A 19,968-nucleotide genomic window follows, 5' to 3' on the forward strand; every position below is an offset into this window, starting at 1 on the left:
ACCTGAGCCCAAACCAAGAGTCAGACGCTTAACCAACTGAGCCACCCAGATTCCCCAGTAATTTTATTTTTATTATCATTTACTTTAGCTTCTTTGGGCTATAATCATTGTATTATCTATTCACTCATACAGAATTGGTCATTTAAAAAAATGTTTTGTAGCTTGTATTATAAAATTCTCTTTACACAATTTCAGTTATTCATTGGAAATCCATGTAGCCTGTGTGATAGAAGTGTCCTTTCAGAATAGTCATATTTGTTTCAAGTATCTCACTAACATTACCAGCCAGGGACCAAGTTTCATATTACTACTTTGGTTTCTTGTTCATGGTCTATGTGGGTAAAATAAATTCAGTGGCATTTGCAAACCCCCACCAACACTGTCTTTTCCCTGTTCCACTGGCTACATGTTATCTATTCTGAGGATGAAGCCATTCATGGGCCCCAGCTTTATGAAGGGCTCTCTCACTATCCGATATCTAGTTTAAAACATGCACACATACACACGCGTGCACACACACACACACACACACACCCCATGCTTTACCTCAATCCCTCAAGTGAGGTCAAACGGAAGCTACATTTTCTCTGATGACAATCCATTCAAAGGCCCCAACTCCATGCAGGGATTTCATTTCCAAATACCTAGCTTGAAAGGCGCTCAGGAGTTAGCTCTGTCCCTCTAGTGAAATGAAAGCTTAGCTGACTAGCCTGCAGCTGACAACTCCCTCTTGACCTCTTGCTCCAGCACAGCCACAGATTCAACATGTGCATACAATTCTGCTTTTCAGTTTCACCTATGTTCCTAAGCACCTGAAGATTTCTCTTCTTTTTTTGAAAGTTCAGCTATGCATTGAAGAAATGTTGTTTTTATATTTTATCCAATGAATTCTAGTTGCCAGGCTATCTTGGCATGCCATCTTATTAGAATCCTAAAGGCTCTTTGAACCCTTTACCTACCTCAGCATCCGGGAGGCTAAAACAGGCTCCTATCCACCCTAGTTACAGATTTTGCAATGAATTGTGTTAATATAGGGAATATATATTTGCAAAGACTCCTACGATAATACCTCTCGATCTTTAATTGGCTCATAATTCATCTGTGGAGTCTCATTCAAATGCAAACTCTGATTCATTAGGTCAATCATGTGATGCCCGGGCTGCTAGATGCTCTATTTTGAGGAGCAAGGCCCAAGGAAATTCTGATACACACTCTCTAAGGAGGTATCTTCCCACCAACTGCCTGCCTCTTCCAAGTTACTGTTTACAGCAAACTATTTGCAGATAGGTTTAGTGTTGATGACCTGATTAGACCACCAAAATATTACACCTTTTCTTATTATTTTATATCTTAAAATTCTCACTTCTAACTTAGCAACATTAGCTATTTCACTTAACTACTGTGTGCCTCAGTTTTTCAAAATTTGGGGGGTTAAATAAATTCTTTCATTTTAGAGGTAGTATCTAAACTTTTTGCATCCCCAATATTGCCTACATAGAGAGGACGACATCGAAGACACTGGATGCATGATTGCCAATTACCAAAAATGAGATAATGTACATTACCCAGTTATGGACTCACTGACCTTGGCTTTGTTCTACAATTTTATGAAAAGAGAACAGCTTACCACCAGAAAACTGTTGCCTGTCCATTACCTATGCTAAGCACTTTAAAAATGAGGCATAGTCTGGAAAGGAGAGACTGTGAGGAGTGAGTCTACTGTCCTCAAGGATTGTCTGTCTTAAATTCCTCAAGGTGAACATCATTGCCTGGAGGGGAACATAATAAATTGCTTCCCCAGCTGTGATGTTACTTGAGGACACAGTTTCTGAGTCTACTGGCTTCATTATTCTCTAACCTGGGGTGAAAAGAGACCTTAAAAGGGGTTTTAAGGGAACTCTCTTTGCCCTCTTCTGTAGCCCAATGTACATTACTGATTATCCCTACCAGAAGATAAAAAGAAAGAAATAGATTTGGTATACACAGCTGAATGTGAATACCCAAGAATGATATCGATGTTTATCTCCAAGGTAGTATTTGAATAGTTTCTCTTACCCTTTCATCATTTCATCACTGAGTTCATCTTAGAGGGATGGAATATTTTTTAAAAGTGTGTGTGTGTACTCCTTCAATACAGACAACACACACACACAGAGGGTTTTAAAGAGATTCAGATGCTTGACCCTCATTTCTTTTCCTCTTTCGTTTTAATTCTGGCTGATTTATACATATGAGAAAGTGTCTTAGATCATGCACACCCACAAAATCCTCATAAAACTCCTTAGAAAAGCCCAACCATTTTAGTGCCACATGCTACAGACAGAACCTGGGATAGAATATAACTACCCAAGTATGCAGCCGTCAGAAAAGCTGAAACCGGGTTCTCAGATTCTCAGTGGGCCATAGATGGAGCTCAGCCATCCAGGAGTACTCTAAGCAGAATACTTTACACCCAGTGTTTCCGCATACTGTGCTCCCCTAGCCCATATCTAACTCAATGGTATCTTAAAGCAACTATAACAAGAATAGGCCAGCTTATTCCTATAGGTCTTACTTCCCCAGGGAAGAAGTCTAAGAGGATTTTACTCACCACAGAGATGCTCTGAGCTATAACTGAACATGCATTATAGTGGTACAGAATACACTCAAAGATGTCCACTCTTTAGCCCATCTGGGAGTGCATTATAATGTATCATTATTGTCTCTTACTCCAGGAAGCATTGCAACTGTTTTTCCTGTTTGCCCACCACTGCTGATCTATAAATGACTTCTCAAAAAAGAGACAGAAAAACAAGAGAAATCTCATTTGGTACACCATTTTTCAAATAGATGTGTCTTGGCTAGAATTAACGAAAAATATTGGTTCCTTTAACCTAAGAATTAATTTGTTGACCTTTATGGCTTTATTTTCACAGATAGCCAATTCCATGTACCTGGAGACAAGAAGAAAATGGAGTTTGGTATAGAGACAATCCCCAAATCCAACCTTAGTCAAGAATTCCTACCAAAGCCTTTAACAGAAGAAAGCCAAAGTGACTGGGGAAATGTAATCTCTTCTCCTGTCTGACCATATGGCAGAAAATCTTGGGAGAGTAAAACTCCTGAGAGGTAGGCAGCCCCAAGAATAAGAGATCTGAATCTACAGAAAGAATATGTGACTGCCATATTGTCAAGAAGAGAAAGAACTTTGTATGTTGTAAAGTTTGAAGTCCTGGGAGCATTCAGCCTACAAGAGAACACACTTGGCAGAAAGTACCATAAGGAAAAATCCCTTGGGAACATGCATCCATAGGGCAGGATATGTCTGTTTTTATTTTACCCCGGCTACCAAACACATTGTCTGACACATGCTCAGTATTCCATATACACTCAACATAGTTCTACAGAAGAAAGGAAAGGAAGGAGAGAAAAAGAAATGAGACGTATTTATCCAGTTTTACGTTAGATTTTGTTGCTTCTTATTGATGGAGCAGCATGGTGACCTCTATTTTTATTTTCAGAAAGCTCCTGGCATTTATTGAGCATTACAGTATACTCTTGACTGATCCTTTATCACCATATGCCCCAGTCACCCATTGAGGTCTGAATTGGCAGTTACTCAGTGTGCCCCAAGTATAACTTGGTGACCACAGGAACCAGTGTTTTCTGTAATTATGCTCCTGGGCTGTGAAATCTGTTCCCTGTTGAGATTAAGAGAGGAACGTCTGTTGTAGAAATTAGGTTAAAGTAAAGGAGGTACATGTATTGCTGATCTTTTTAATCTTTACTATTGTTTTAATTTGATTTTCATTGGATTTTCTTTATTCTCTGCATCACCACTTGATAAAGTGGTAGTAATCATAATGACAACCAGCATTCATATTTTACCAAGTTCCAGATGTTATTTAATCCTCAAGCTTTATTGGAAGTACCAAAATTGGCTTTATCCTACAGATAAGAAAAAAAACAAAAACAAAAAACCGAAACCTGAGGGACAAAGAGGTTAAGCAATGTAAGCAGCAGAGCCAGGGTTCAATCCAAACAGTTTATCTCTAACAGTATGATACATATATTTTAACTACATACAGATATGTGCCATACATATGTATATATGCATATGAATGTATAATGCATGTAGATAACACTGTAAAGTAGTTAACACTGTAGATAAAGTAGATAACACTATAAGTTTAAACAATGGATATTCTTGGAAATTGTGTATTTTAGCAACACATGAGTAATTATACCACCTCCATGTTCTAACCACTGTGCTATCTGCTTTATACATTGTTTCTTAATACACACAAGTGAGATCCTATTGGGCAGAGTAGATCATTGGTTTGTATAATACCCTCCTCCCAAGGCATTTTTTAGTAAACAGTATTAGCATACACTAAACCCAAGCTGAATCCAAAGCTACATTCTTAAAAAACAGGTATATATAACAGATTTTGGCCATATAATATGTAAAACTTAAGACCAATTAATTAGGACTATGAGTTAAATGTTTACAGTTGGGATATGTTTTGGCAAACACATTACAAACTTGGGGTTTACTTTCAGATCCTTTTGCCTCCTTTTACTTTTCTACAAAGTCTACAGTTTTCTCCATATATGTGGTCGAAATACTGCACACACTACACACACACAGGTACACACACACTCACAGAATCAAGTAAAACAAACCCCAGAGACTTACAGGATTAAAACTTCTAAAAGGAATGGGTGATGAGAGGCTTTGGAAAAGAGCATTGGGAGGGTCATCTCAACTAATGAGGCTTATCAGATATCTAGCTTTTCTTTTTTCAAAAACGTACCTTGTCTAAAGAAGGAATCCTTGATGGTATGAAGAAAGGGGCTCAGAGTGCTATACACATGAGCTAGGCTTTGTTCAGGACTTGCAAGGGTTTGCTCATGTTGAGTTTGGTTCAATAACAAGGAAAGCCCATCATTAATAAATATTCTTTTAAATATAGAGCCAAGGTTGTTAGTTCAAGTTCTATGGTAATACAGACTATGTATAAAGGATAGTGGTCAGAGATAACTGAACTTTGCACTATCAAGCCTGAAAAAGAGTACACGAGTTTCAATAGCACTTTGGTGTTCTCAGTAAGACCTCTAGAAGGCAAAAGAACGTATGCTGAGATATACAGATTCTGTGTCTGCTCAGGTCCCTCTCACTGTCAACTTCATATCCTTAAATTAAATTCTGGAACTACTAGTAAGTCAATATTCCAGAGGAAGTGTGTGTGTGTCTATTTCCATTGGGCTAAAGAAACAAAAAGTTTAAGGGCTCTCTGAGGAATGGGAATATTTAGTTAGTTTGGAAAATACAAGGTTTTATGGCTACGGTAGTATGAGCAACTAGGAGGATGTGACTGATGAGATTAGACAGGTTAAAACTAAACAAGAAGGCCCCAAAGATTTGCCAGCAGGGTTTGGCTTGTGGATACTAATTTAACTTTTTTTTTTTTTCCCTGAGAAAATTGAAATTGACTCTGTGATGCTCCTTTTCCATAGAGAGGAATCCCAGGTACCCAGGTCTCATCATGAACTAGGAGCTATATAAAGGATTACTGGTCTTGATGTATATCCTCCCTGCTTCTAGGCAGAAAAATAGCAAAAAGAAACACTAGCTGGCTTTTTCACCTGTGCTATCACAAAGGACAGGCAACAGGTCAGTGGAGATGAGGAAGTAGCAGTGGAAAGGAATCCTGAAGGAATACTAGGATGAGTGTAAGTTTGTTCCTGCCTTCCAGGAGGTCCCAGATTCAGAAGAGAGACTAGCAGAGGCCCGGAGGCCCAAGTCCCAGGGAAGAGAAAGATTAGAAAGGAGTCAGAGGAGGGAGCCTGACAGCCTCTCCTGGCTGGGGCAGGTCTTCCAGGTCAAGGTGCTGTCTGAGCTGTAGCTGTGTTTCTGTTTTTTAATCTGTGTAGCATCTGCCATGACAGGGCGTGGTGCGGGGATCAGAGAGGAGTGGTCTAGACCTAAGCCTATAAAATTTAAAGGGATTGGGTTTGTTTTGTCTTAATTGCTTTATTGAGGTAAAATTGAGATAGGATAAACAGACCATGTTTAAAGTGTACAACTTGATATATTTGACATGTGTACACTGATAAAACACCATAATCAAGATGACAGACACATTTATCACCCTCGAAAATCTCATGTGCTCTTTGGTAATCCCTCACCCCTTACCCTTTCTATCCTCTCATTCCCCACTGCTAGTAAACTGCCCATCAGCATTCTGTCACTACAGATTAGCCATCTCCAACCACAATGTCATTTCCAAAGACTCTCCCAACTGCCCCTAAGTTCCAGCCATATTTTAAACCACTCAAGAATTCACTGTTCTTTCACAATTCTTGAGATTTTTTTTTTTTTTTACATGCTGAACGCTCTACCAGAAGAAATCCTCCCTCCCATCATTAATTTTGTGAGGTCTTAATGACTCTTCAAGACCCAGCTCAAATATATGAACCCCTCAAGCCGCTTGGATAACGCTACGCATTGTGTTATGGATTTATCTGGTATACATTTATATTAATGACTTATAGTCTTCATATTCATTTGTCTACTTCCTGTGCTCAACCATGAGTTCCTTGAAGGCAGGTACTATAACTTATTAATCAGTGGTTCCTGAGCACATGGCATCTATTTGGTACTCATGAATGTTTGTTGAATAAATGAATGGATCAGTGAGTGAAACAGTGAATTAATGTGACTTTTTTCCTCTTCCCTTACTTAAATGTACTCCGTGTCCCATGCAATCTTTATGTAAATAGCAGAAGTTTCATCAGCAAATACATTGTCCTTCCAAATATCTTTCTACAGGTTTGCTCCCATACCGTGATAACTTAACCTTTTCTGCTTCTTTATTTTTCTTTACCTTCCAGCTCCTACTGGCCTTTAGAATTTAAGTTAATAGACCAAGGAAATAGTTAACAGGCAAATTAGTAAGAATGAGGTCAAGAAGAGAAAAACTCCTCTTGTTAATGCCAGCTACATCACTGCAAATCTTAAATACCACCACACTTGTAAAATCAGTAAAGCAGACAAAAATGCATTTTCCAAATGCATTTCATCATCCAAGGATAACCACAATTTTCCCCTTCATACAGTTTCTTCTGGTCTATACATGCATGCACATTGATTTATTTTTACAAACTGTGGATCATATGATGCATAAAGTTCTATATCCTGCAATTTTATTTACCATTTTATCGTGACCATTTCCTCCTATCTTTCCAAACATGAATTTTAATGAATACATAATTTTCCTTTGTGGAGTTGATATAATCAACTCTTGATTTTCTAAGCTAATGGAGGCAAATTATTCTGGAAATGAGATGGCTATCTAATACCTACTAGGATAACCAGAGTTTGTCAAATTCTTCCCGCAATACAGAGAAGCTAAAGGGAAAGAGAAATGTTGAGTCTAAACAGATAGTTGTTGAGCTTTTTTCCTTTTACAGGATAAAACAAATATTGGTTAGTATTTCTTTGGTATTAAATAGTGAAGAAGATTTTAGCAAGTTACCCTAAGGTCTTAAATTAAGGATTGATTGATTAATATTCTATATAACTTTCCCCATTTCATTTCATCAATATGGCACTTCAGGCCTTTTCTCTCTTGCATCATTATGCACTGACCTTTCCATTGTTAATGCTTCTATTCTATGCCTGAGTAGAGAGAATTTTTTCCCTCTTTTCAGAGATTAGCTGCAAAGAAAATTTATGTGACATTCAAAAGAATTATTTCCAACCTACCCTTTCAAATGCCTTTCTGACATCTAATGATGTAATTGAGCTACATTAATTTTAGGGAGCATCTATATTTGCATAATAAAAAATTTGATTTTAATGTACTTCAAAATATGCATTGCTTCAAAATTAATGCAGTATTTTTTGCAAAAGATACAAGCCACATTTAGTTTTGTTACTCTATTACAGCATACTTTGCATTTCATGGTTGTTATAAAACGAGTCAATTTCAATATTGTTAACGTTTATTCACTCTCTCCTATTACCAATATGCAAATTTTCTCACCAAGAACCATTTGTTGATGTCCAGAGCACCCCACAACACCAGCAATATTTTTGATACAGATTATATACATAATAACATTACTTAAGCCCAACCGTCTCTGCATCTGTTCTATGTAACTCTACCTCTTTAGGATGATAAAGGAACTCATGTAAAGTAGTGCTTTTTGACTATATGACTTAGGATAAAACTAGATTTAACAAATTCCGTGTTTCTTTATGAACAGTAGTTCTTGTGACCATTAAAGGAATAGTAGAAGAAGAATTAAGAAGAATAAAACAAGATTTACTCTCAATCTCAAAAAGGATGTAATATTTCCTCCTCTCCAGCCAATTACCAGGGAGCTCATATCCTTGCATCAAAGGACTGATTATTCTGGAATAGACTTATCTAAGTATATCTTCACTATTTCAAGGGACATTTCCATTTTTCCAGTTTTCTGTTTTAAGTTTGGGGGTTCCAGCCAATGTGGTAAGAATATCATGAGTTATAGGAGAGAGAAATGGACTGAGGACCACTCAGAGGGATGGTCGAGATGTGAACCAGGGAGGAGCTTTTGGACAAGAGTACACACAATGACCGGGTCTCTGTGCCTCTGTCCCACACCTCATTCAGCAGTTTTCTGCCCAGGCCTACTTTCAGACGTTTCCCAATGTAAAGCAGCTTAAGATCTGTTTTTCTCCTCTTTGAAGAGTTCACCTTCAAAATATATTCTGAATCTGATCATTTCTTGCTACCTTCATCACTGTAGTTCTAAGTCAAGCTACCATCATTCTCTGAAGTGCAACAACAATGATCTTATCATCAGGTTCTGGATTCCCACCTTTGTTCCCTAGCATCCTGACATGGTAGCCAGAGTTAATCTTTAAGATGTAAGTCATATTAAGGACTCTGTGGTAAAACCCAAATAACTTTGTATTATCGCCAAAACATCTACCATGGCCTACAAATGCATGGAGGACCCAGCCTTTGCCCTCCCACTGCCCGTGCCCCCCCCCCCCACTGATCTCCACAAATGCACCTTCCTAGGCTCGCCTACTTACTTTTCTGCAAACACACCAATCGTGCTCCCATTTCTGTCTTTGAACTTGCAGACCTCCACCTGTGGTGTTCTCTCTCTGGGATATCTGCATTTTTTTGTTAATTTCCTTCTTCCAGAGAGTAAATGAACAAATGAAGAACTTTAAAAATTTATACAGTTATTATTTTCCACAAGGAAAGCTGACTTATGTGATAGAGTAGACCACATCAGCTTGCTTAATTCTGTAGGACTGTACACATTTAAATTATTTTTAAAAAGATGCTAATGTGAATATGAAAAATATTTAGGGAAACACCATTAGAGAGAAAAAAATACTGCATTTCCTATTTTATATATTCTATATAATCCATTTAGGATTATATAGATCACAATAAACTGAGAGACAAAAGCAGATGTCCTTCTGTTTTTCTGTCTCCAGAATCAGCTGTGGCAGAGCTAGAAATGATTCTGGACTCCTTCTATAATAACCTCCCCATTTTCAAAGTGAAATGAGACAGACGATGAAGTGATTTCCCCCCCAATCCCATAGCTGCTTTTAGAAGAATCATAAGTTGGATGTGCATTCTTTCCCTCTCAAGCCCCTATGCTTCCACTATCCCAGGTGTTTTATACTTTGTGCTGTATAGTATGCTATCTAGAGGCATATGCATTGGCCATGGGGCCATAATTATATCTTCAGGGTAGAAATGAAAGAATTTGGCTGCATTTCTTTGTTTAGGGCTGAGAAGAAAAATCTGCTAAGCAGGGTATTTTTCCCTTCTTATAACTTAAAGAACTTCCAAAACGGCTTCCAGCTTTGCCTCACTGTCTGGAAAAAAAAAAAAAAAAATTCAAACTGAAGTAGAAATGCATATGAAACTGCTGAAGAGGTTTACAGTTGTACCCTTTCCCATATCAAAATTCTTTATGAAAGTTAAACAGTTTTCGTAAAAAGCCTATACATCCCTCTGGCAGAGAATACCCAAACCTTGAAGCCACCTTTTATGAATTACTTCTGAACATAAAACAGAATATTTTCACATGTGATATACTCCTTAAAGCAACAGACAGTTTTAAAGATCAGAAAGAAAAACATTTTGTTTCTGAGCAAATACGTGATTGTTATGGGCTCCTCCTCCCTATTTCCATCAACTTTTGGGGATTTGGTACTGTAGCTTTTAAGAAGACATTCTGACACATATTTATAAATGTTCCTGATTTTCTAAAGAAGGCAGAGTGTACCCAATCACCACAGTATATAAACCAACTGTGCGTTCCCTTTCTTCTCTCAGAATGCTATTACGTGCCATGGTCAAGTACATGGGCTACCTCACACCCTCCCATTAATGCTGGACAGAACAGTATCAGAAATGTGGACTTGAATAACTCTTGTCACAAGCATTTATAAATAAAAACAAACTTGAGGGTATAACACATTCTTATGAAAGAAACGGTGGTGAATTCTAAGAAGAGCTTAAGAGTAATTCTGTTTCTTTTGTGGGAGAATATTATTGGGCTTCCTTTCCTTGTTGTCAATTGCTTTCCACTCTCTTTCGATCTACTCTGCTGGATTACAATAAAATGGAATAAATTTTAAAGTAATTTCAGAAGAGGGGACGTGCTGTATACACAGCTCTCTGTACTGATCACCTTGCACATAAGCAGGCTAATTTCTATTTTCAGAGATCTTTATTAATATTGGTTTTTCTATAAAACTTTTATGAGCGTGGGAAGATATTTGGCATTATCAGCATTTCTATCCACACACCAAGTAAGCTAAAGTAGCTGCTTAAATGGAAAATCAGTTGCAGTTTGAACGAGGTTATACCCATATCCCTCATTGCCAGGTTGAGCTATTCCCTTCCTTACTATTTCTGTATTCCTTACACCTGCTGGCCATCTTGCAACTTCTTTTGCTCTCTTAAGCAGATCTGTTATAGTGTTATTCTTTTCTGTCATGTTTGTAAAATCCACTTAGCTCCACGATAAAACCATTGCTTTTTAAAATATTTATTTGTAATAAATGTAAAAGGAATAACTGCTTTGCCCCCAATAAACATCCAAAATTATTAGCAGGGGAGCCAAATAAATCAAGATGATTATTTGCTTAGTTCTATTTAATTCTACCACACACAAATGCCACACCCCCACAACACACAAATGTGTGTGTATGTATTATGACCTGGTCAAACCCATGGGAAGTTTCAAAGACATTAGGGGTGATAACATCCTTCTTAGAAGCCAGAAACCTAGAATGAGGCATGTACCACCCACTGGGGGTGATTTTATTTGTGACTGACTACAAATTCTATAGATTTCCATATTCACAATCTCAGCTGGGAGGCTAGCACTAAAATGAGAGATCGAGACAGAGGCCAAATCCTTTAATTTTCTTTCCCAATAATAATTTTGGCAAAAGATACAGCTTAGTATTAAAATTTCAAGAACAAAAGAAAGAGGATCAGCATCTGGAAAAGAGTGCTAGGAGGCAGAGTGAAACCTTTAGGGGTGTTCAATAAAGAGTGCACAAAATAAAAATTTGAGTATAAACGTGGTCTTTTTGGTATCTGTTCCCATTTTTTCTCATCTCTCTTGTTTCCTTTTTCCCCAGTTTCTTGGTCTGTTAATGAGAGTTTTCCACTTCTCTTGAATAAGAAAAAATGTGCTTGTGTCTTATTTTTCATTTCCAATTTAACCAGAAAGGTCACAGAGACATTTTAAAATAGTATTTCTTGGCAATATTTTAAGGCTGTTAAAATCTCTTAATTCTCAGAGGTTCTACCAGAATCACCACACTTTTTACTTGATGATTATCCCCAAGAAAAAGTATCAAATGCCATTTTCTTTTCTCCCGCATTTTGTATGCAATGTGAAGAAAGTATCAGAGAGAAGAAATGGGTTCTAAAAGGTCTGGGTCAGCATTTCAGCCAAGACCATACACACCAACACCTGATAACACATGATAATCTGTTTCCGTTATCTGATCAAATTCAGAAAAAGGTCACACAGTTCAAAATAGCCCTTAAAATTATTTCAACCCTTTCTGAGAAGAATTATATTGTATCCCAGACACACATTGATCTGTCCTCTCTGTTGAAGCTGCTTGCTTTTCCCTCCAGAGGCTCCCACCTTCTAGGGAAATGGCCCAAAGAGGCTAGGTATTTCTGACCCTTGAAATCCATTCTTTAGCTTCTGATCTGTAGCTGGGCATACTTAGTAGGGTACGGTTAAGTGGAGTGAGGCTTTTCAACATCTTCCCCAGAGATCTTTAAATCCTCAAACTGTACAAATAGGTGATTAATTTCTGTTTTTGTGAGCTCACCATCTGGATGGCTTACAACTTTGGGCTCCACTGTGAGTTTAAAAAACAAAGTATCCACGTGTCATCTTTGTTTCTGTTTGGTTTTGGTTTTGCCTGTTTCCTCCATAAAAATTTGTGACTGCCTTCACTTCATGCTATCATCCTTGGCTCTATCCATTTCTAGTGACACGAATGCTGAAAAGTCTTGAAAGCATGATGTAAGCAGGACCACAGCTGTACCACTTCCGACATCACTGGACTGACACTGGAGATGGCCATCATATACCAGTCAGCTGCATCCAGTCACTTTGGGGGCAAAGAGAGTGGAGGCAAAGAGAAAGGGGGGATTATCTGTTAAGTTCCTGCTGTGCTGGGCATTTTGATCCTTGTTTTATACCCAGTACAGTATTGGATCATTTTACAACAATATTTTAAGTTCAATTCTCCTGATATTGTAGGTGATGGAACTGAAGACTAGACAGGTCGGTGTGGTATCTGTAGCATGAAGCAATTATTTCAGGCTCAGAGAGAAGATTTTTGTGGAATGAATATTTGTGTCCTCCACCTCTCAAATTTATTTGTTGAAGACCTAACCCCCAGTGTGAAGGTATTTTGAGATGGCGAGTAAGGAAAGGGTTAAGGTATAGGTAGGGAGATAGGGAGCCCCCGACTAGGCTCTGGAACTATTCCTGGCAGGCAGATGCTGAGATAGAGTGGAACAAGAGATAAAGAAACAAACCAGACCACCCTGCCCTAGGTGGTCGTGGGTATTTTTTTTTTTTTTTTTTAAACAGCAGTTACATTGTCACCATAGAAAATGGCCAGACCTCAAGGAAGAAGTAAACTGTGAAGGATGTTATCCATAGTCCTTGCTCAAACCAAAATGGCAGGAGAATTTCAAGGCCAGCTGCTTCCTAGTCAGTTCTCAATAAAAGACTGCCAATGAAAGGCCACAGTGGCAACCCATTCAGAACCCCTTTTATTCTAGAGAGCTTTTTTTTTCTTCTTTCTGTCCTCACCTTCACTTAATAAACTGTCATCTCACCTCTCTGTGTATGTAAGATTCATTCTTTGACTCCTTGAGACGAGAAACCTGTAATTGGGGGAGTAATTAGGGTTAGATGAAACCACTGGGCTGGAGCCCTCATGAAGGGAAGATTACACTCTCTCCACTCTCTCTCTCTTTCTCACTCCTCCCACTCCTTGCCTCTCATGTTCCCACAAAGAGATCATGTGAGCACATAGTGAGAAGGCACCATATGCATCTCAAAGGGAGAGATCTCATCAGAAGCCAACCATGTTGGTATCTTGATCTCAGACTTCTAACCTCCAGATCTGTAGGAAAATCATTTTCTGTTACTTAACCATCTAGCCTATGGTATTTTGATATGGCAGCCTGAGCAGACTGAAACAGAAGATTTCCTTGGCATTTTATTTAGAAAGAGCTGGACTGGAATTCTATTCCCAAATATATGGAAAATTGTAGAGAGTAGCTAGAAAATGTGGAAGAAAAAAAAATTATCTATAAAATGTTTTGAAATGCATTGATTTGATGCCAGAAAGTTAAGAGAAATGCTTAGATACCAGAAATCAGAGAAGGAGAATCCACAGAGGAGTGAAAACACTGAAGCAGGCTTTTGCCCTCAGGCATCTGCCGATTCTTGATAGCCTAGAGAATTTTAACTGACTGAAAAAAGTGAGGAATAGACTAGGGTCCATCCAGAAGGAAGATCAGATCAGAGATTCAAAAATAAAGCCAAGGCCCTGGAAAGGTAGTAATTATAGAATCTAAACTTCATACACACACACACATGCATGCATATACACACACAGGAATGGAAACTATGAAGATAAATGCATGTCTTTCCCTTGGCTCTAGGCAAAATGGGAAAAAAAAAATGTGTTTCCCCCGAGATTTCCTAACCACTATTGTGCAGGTGGAGGCTGGACACCACATGACCTGTGGATTCTTCACTTCTTCCCACTCAGCAAAACATACACTAGAAATTGACCTTATAGGGAGTCTGACTCAAGCTTTAGTTAACCTGTTCAGCTACCCATGGTTCAGCATGTCAGCCCTCGGCAAGCTAACATAAGGGCAAAGAAACACGCTGGGCACCTGAGAGAACAAGAGGGAAGAAAACGTGGAATGGAAGTAAAAATTAATGGTCTCAATCATGTGCCAGATGCTCCGCGCTCACTATTCTATTTGACTCTCACAGCCTGTGTTGTAGGCATTGCTCTTTCCATTTAAAGATTAGGTCATGGACATTCAGAGTGGAATGATAACTTGTTAAGGGACACACAGCAAGGGCATGGTGGAGCCACAGTACTAGCCCAGTTCTTTGGTCATCAAAGTCCTTTATTTATTTACAGTAAAATCATGTCCCACGGTAACAGCTATAATATATAAACTGAAGTTTGATGAATGAAGAGTGCAGACTTCACATGCGTGTCATTAAGATCTCAGTGGGCTTTTGTGTGTTTGTTTTACAGCCATATTGCCCCCAGGCAACACTGGAAAAATCTTTTAAAATTCCAGGTCCTCAGGAGGTCATTTTAGTGGTCCTGGAAATTGTAAAACAAATTGTTGTGAACAGGCTTTTTAAATTGTTTCTTGGCAGGAATGGAATAATCAAGTGCAATGATTTTAATTGATTACAGAAGAATGTTCCTTTGAGCTGATACAGCAAGTCTTTTTGGTCTGTTTGTGGCTTAAAATGTGAATTGATGCAATGACTACTCATGTTAGATTTTGTTATCGGAAAAGTCTTCAGTGGAAAAAATTGGAAATGCTCAAAGTAATGTGACTTGTTTCTTAAAAGATACCTTTCCAGCATCCTTTAAGAAACAGAAGTGATTGTTTCTCTGTAGTCTCGCTGCTTAAATCTTACTTTGATTATTCTTTTTTCTCAATCCCAGAATTTGAGTCTCTGAGTAGAGACATTATGAAGACCATACAGGTGAGGGATTCTCAACTCTCTCATGTCACTAATGAGCCAGTTGGGTTTGGCCAAATCCTCAAACCTGCTGGCCACCATGCTTTCCTTTCCAAAATGAAGCAAACAATGATGGCTACTACCTCAAGCCTGTAATGTGATCATGGTTAAAGAAGTTAATATCTTTTTTTTTTTTTTTTTTTTTTTTTTTTTTTTTTTAAAGATTTTATTTATTTATTTGACAGAGAGAACTCACAAGTAGATGGAGAGGCAGGCAGAGAGAGAGAGAGAGGGAAGCAGGCTCCCTGCGGAGCAGAGAGCCCGATGCGGGACTCGATCCCAGGACCCTGAGATCATGACCTGAGCCGAAGGCAGCGGCTTAACCCACTGAGCCACCCAGGTGCCCCAAGAAGTTAATATCTTAATATGTTACCTGAAACAAGACAGAAGGTCAATGAACCCCGGCTGATAGTAGCAGTAGTAAAAGTATTAGTAGAAAAAATAACTTTGACTATCTCTGGTTTTGAGAATAACATCAGATATTATTGAAAGTTTGTGAGTCTAATCCTTGGACTGGCAGTTGGTAATTCTTTGAGATTTCTAGAGAATGAAAGAAATTGTAAAAATGGAAGATAATGAAAAAGAGGGACACAGAAAACTATATTCTAGCAAGTAGAATGTGTATATGTAAAAAATGTCTATAGCAGTGACTAGGTCTTATATACCATTTGTCTGTTCCACGATCCAGTCCATGGATCATGGCTTGCCTGCCTATGTTAGTTTGCTCTAATGTGACTATAATAATATACTACAAATTATGTGGCTTAAACAACAGAAGTTTCTTGCCTCACAGACCTGAAGTCTTCACATGCAAAATAAAGATGTTGGAATGGTTGTTTCCTTCTGAGTGCTGTGAGGAAAGGATCTGTTTCAGGCCTCTCTCCTTGGCTTATAGATATCTGTCTTCATGTTCACATGGTATTCTTTCTGTAGCTTCACATTGTCTGTCCCTGGGCATGACTCTCTGTGCCCAAATTGTTCCTTTTAATAAGTACACTGCCATATTGGAGTAAGGCCAACCCTGGTGATCTTATTTTAGCTTGATTACTTCTGTGAAGTCATTTATCTTCAAGTAAGGTCATGTTTGGAAGTCCTGGAGGTTAGGCCTTTAACATAGTAATTTGAGGTGGTCATAGTTCAACTCATAACACTGCCCTTGACCTTCCATGTCCTTCTCATATCAAACTGTAATCACCCTACCCCAACAGCCCTTAAAATCTTAACCTATTATTCCAGCATCTATTCTAAATCCAAAATATCACTTGTTATCATCTAAGTCAGGTAAAGGTAAAATCCAAGGTATTCATTCAGAGGCAAAACTCCTCTCTGGCTCTGAACCTGTGAGGCAGATACCAAGGTATATGGCCAGGGGTCAGAGAGTATATGTACAGAGAGTCATAGGTGCCAGCACTGGCTCCTAATGAAGTCATGTGGTCTGATTTCTAGCTGCAGTTTGGGGGGCAGAGCATGAATATCTTACTTTTTGCCCCTCAAGACATTTATTAGAAGAACGGAAGATGGGAGAAAAACAGAGATGTAGGAGACTACACACACACTGAGAGCCTGATGTGTAGATCTAGAAAAATCCTCCTGCTGTGGAATGTGGAATCTTAAAGTGAAGTGACTTTCCAATCAAAGGCTGGGTGACAAAATTATGCAGGGTTGCAGATGCAGCATATATTTTTGTCTTGAATAGAGGTAGTGATCACGTAATTGTAAAGTACCTAAAACCCAAAACCTAACTCACAGCCCTTCTTTCTAAACAACACAATTTCTTATAAAAAGCACCAAAACTACCTAATATACAATTTTGCCCACATAATCACCCTGAAAGCATTTATGTAATCAAAAGCAACCTCTGGGAATGGAAACTGGAATCTGGAAGTGAAACTCAAGAAAGATTTCATCATTGCACAAACAATTTCAAATTAAGCACTAATCAGAGGGGAAAATTAGGTTTATTCACAGGGGCCACTCAAAATAACCCTCTTAATAATGTAGAAATTGGCTGTAGCTAAAGTCCCACAAGTCTAGACACAAATACATTTAAAATACAGCAAAGCCAGTCAATATAAAATGTAGCAAATACAAGAAGTCAATGTAAAATAGATTTCCCAGATATGAGGAACATGGTTCCAGGATTGTAAGCAAACTGCTCAAGAAAAAAAAAAAAACAAAAAACACCACCACAAAACTCTGATTAGCAGAATTTTAGGCTTATAAGAAATGTCTTTGCTTTTATTAGTGTCATAGTCTTAAAATGTCATTTCCTATTTCCCTTTTGCTAATCAGGACAGATACTGACCAAAACTGAAAGGGTCACTAGGCACTGAGGTCATATTTCTTAAGCTAAAAAATTTAAAAAAAATAATAATTTGAAATAAAGGGAGAAAGAGAAGAAAATGAGGGACAGAAGATAGTAACCAGTCTATGTTGGATGCCATTTTAAACCCACTTGGAGTGGAACTCAGAGAGACACTTAAGAGTGTACACAGAATCAATGGACTGCCCCCTATCCTTCCCAGTTGCCTCCAAGCCTATACCCCCCAAGCATCTGTGGCTGACTGAAGCACAGGTTTTCTGGTAAGAGGATCCTGGCTTCCTAGGAGCGGATGGCCAGAGGCAGAGTTATAACTAAGATTGCTGTAACAGTCTCATTCTTAACATACATCCTTTAATTGTTCTCTTCCTTCCTTCTTCTTCTCCACTACATCTTTGGTCTTCCCCCTGCCCTCCCCCACCACTCCTTCGCCCTCTCTTAATCCTCCCAGGCTCAAGACCCTTGTATCAACATTATTCCTTCTGCAGATGGCCAAAGAGGTTGCTGACCTCTGCCTTCCCTCATGTAATTTTCAAACACACCTGCTTCCACGCCTTGCAAGTGGGCCCCATCTGAACCTGCAATCACATCGGAGTGCCCTACATCCCTTGCTGGAGAATATCTGATCTCCAGGCTCCAGAGAGGAGCATTCTGTCCTCAAAAAAGATACTAAGTGGTGGTGGTGGTGGGGGGGGGTTGTACACAGCACTTCTTTTCTGCACTTGCCCTTGGGGCGGTGGCAGCCACCACCTCATCCTCAAAGCTGGTGAGTTCGTGGACCTGTATGTGCCACAGAAATGCTCCACCAGCAACCAAACTGTCTGTGCCAAGGACCACACATCCATCCAGCTAAATGTGGCCAAGATTGACAAAGTCAGGGGCAATGGCCAGTTTAAAACCTATGCTATCTGTGGGGCCATTTGTAGGATGGATGAGTCCAATGACTTCATCCTCTGACTAGCAAAGACCTATGGTATTGTTTCTAAGAATTTCTGACTTAAGAGGATTATGAATGTAGGATATTTGTCATAAATAAATAGTGAACTTCCCCTCTCAGCCCCCCAGAATAAAGATACTAAGTGCTTCCTTGCCCTGAAAGCCCTCTAAAGTTGAGAGGAAGAGTTTAGAAGAGATTCGAACCAAATTTTACAAGCTGGACCAGCTTTCCAGTGATGAGTAACTTTACAAAAAGAGAGTAGCCAAAGAGGTTTTCAACTCTTGTCATCAACAAACGAATAATACCGATAATGTCAGAGAGAAACAGCTGGTCTAAAGCTGCACTAAGCAGGGCACCTGGGTGGCTTAGTAATTAAGCATTTGCCTTCGGCTTGGGTCATGATCCCAGGGTCCTTCTCTCAGTGGGAAGCCTGCTTCTCCCTCTCCTTCTGCTTCTCCCTGCTTTTGTTCCCTCTCTCACTGTGTCTCTCTCTGTCAAATAAATAAATAAAATCTTAATAAAAAAAAAAAAAGCTGCACTAACCAATTTAATGACCATTAGCCACAAATGGCTATTCAAACTTAAATTAGTTTAAATTAATTAAAATTTCATTCCGCAATCATGACAGCTACATTTCAGGTTCTCAGGAGTCACAGATAGCTGGTGGCTACTGCACTAGGCCATGTAAATATGGAACATTTCTAGCACCACAGAAAGCTCTCTTGGACAGCACTAGAAAGGCCTGCATTGGCAGAGAAAGTGAGAGAAAGAGAGAGACAAAGAAGGGGAAAAGGAGAGAAAAGAAAAAGGGAGACAAAGAAAAACAAAGAGGAAAGGAAAAAATAATTAAAAGAGAGCAAAGCTGCAGGTCCGAGATTGGGATTTTCTCCTACAGTTCCCCACAAAATGTCATAGCAGTAATATGTTAAGAGGAGCCCACTTCCCTCAGCACTTGATTTTAGGGGCTGTCTTGGGTCTAAGCAAAACGAGTATAGAGACTCACCCAGAGGAGAGGTTAAAGTTTGGAGCCAATTAGTTGTTTTGACCTGAATCTACTCATTTTCATTTAGACTTTTTTTTTTTTCCCCTGCCTGCCAGTGAGCCTCCTACCTCACTCCCGCACCAGCTCCTCCCTCTAAATCTGGGAATGACTACAGCAATGAGACTGGAACCGCACATGTATTAGAAGTGAAGAGCATCACTGAGAATTTAGAGACTGTGTCTAGTTTGGAAGAACCCAAGGGAACTTCAAGAAAAGTAATCAGAGTGAGTAGGAAAGGATACATAATGCGAAGTGTTCCCTCCAGGAACTTTACTTCAACAAGAACAAGAGCATTTCCCTGAAGGACATGAGTAATGTCAA

The 19,968-nt window shown here is 38.9% G+C and overlaps 1 pseudogene; it reads left to right on the top strand.

Moving 5' to 3' along the window:
• Positions 1-17,848: 17,848 nt before the first annotated feature.
• On the top strand, positions 17,849-18,664 carry LOC116590195 (annotated as a pseudogene).
• Positions 18,665-19,968: the final 1,304 nt, after the last annotated feature.

This window comes from Mustela erminea, chromosome 5, assembly GCF_009829155.1.
Source record: "Mustela erminea isolate mMusErm1 chromosome 5, mMusErm1.Pri, whole genome shotgun sequence".
Lineage (NCBI taxonomy): Eukaryota > Metazoa > Chordata > Mammalia > Carnivora > Mustelidae > Mustela > Mustela erminea.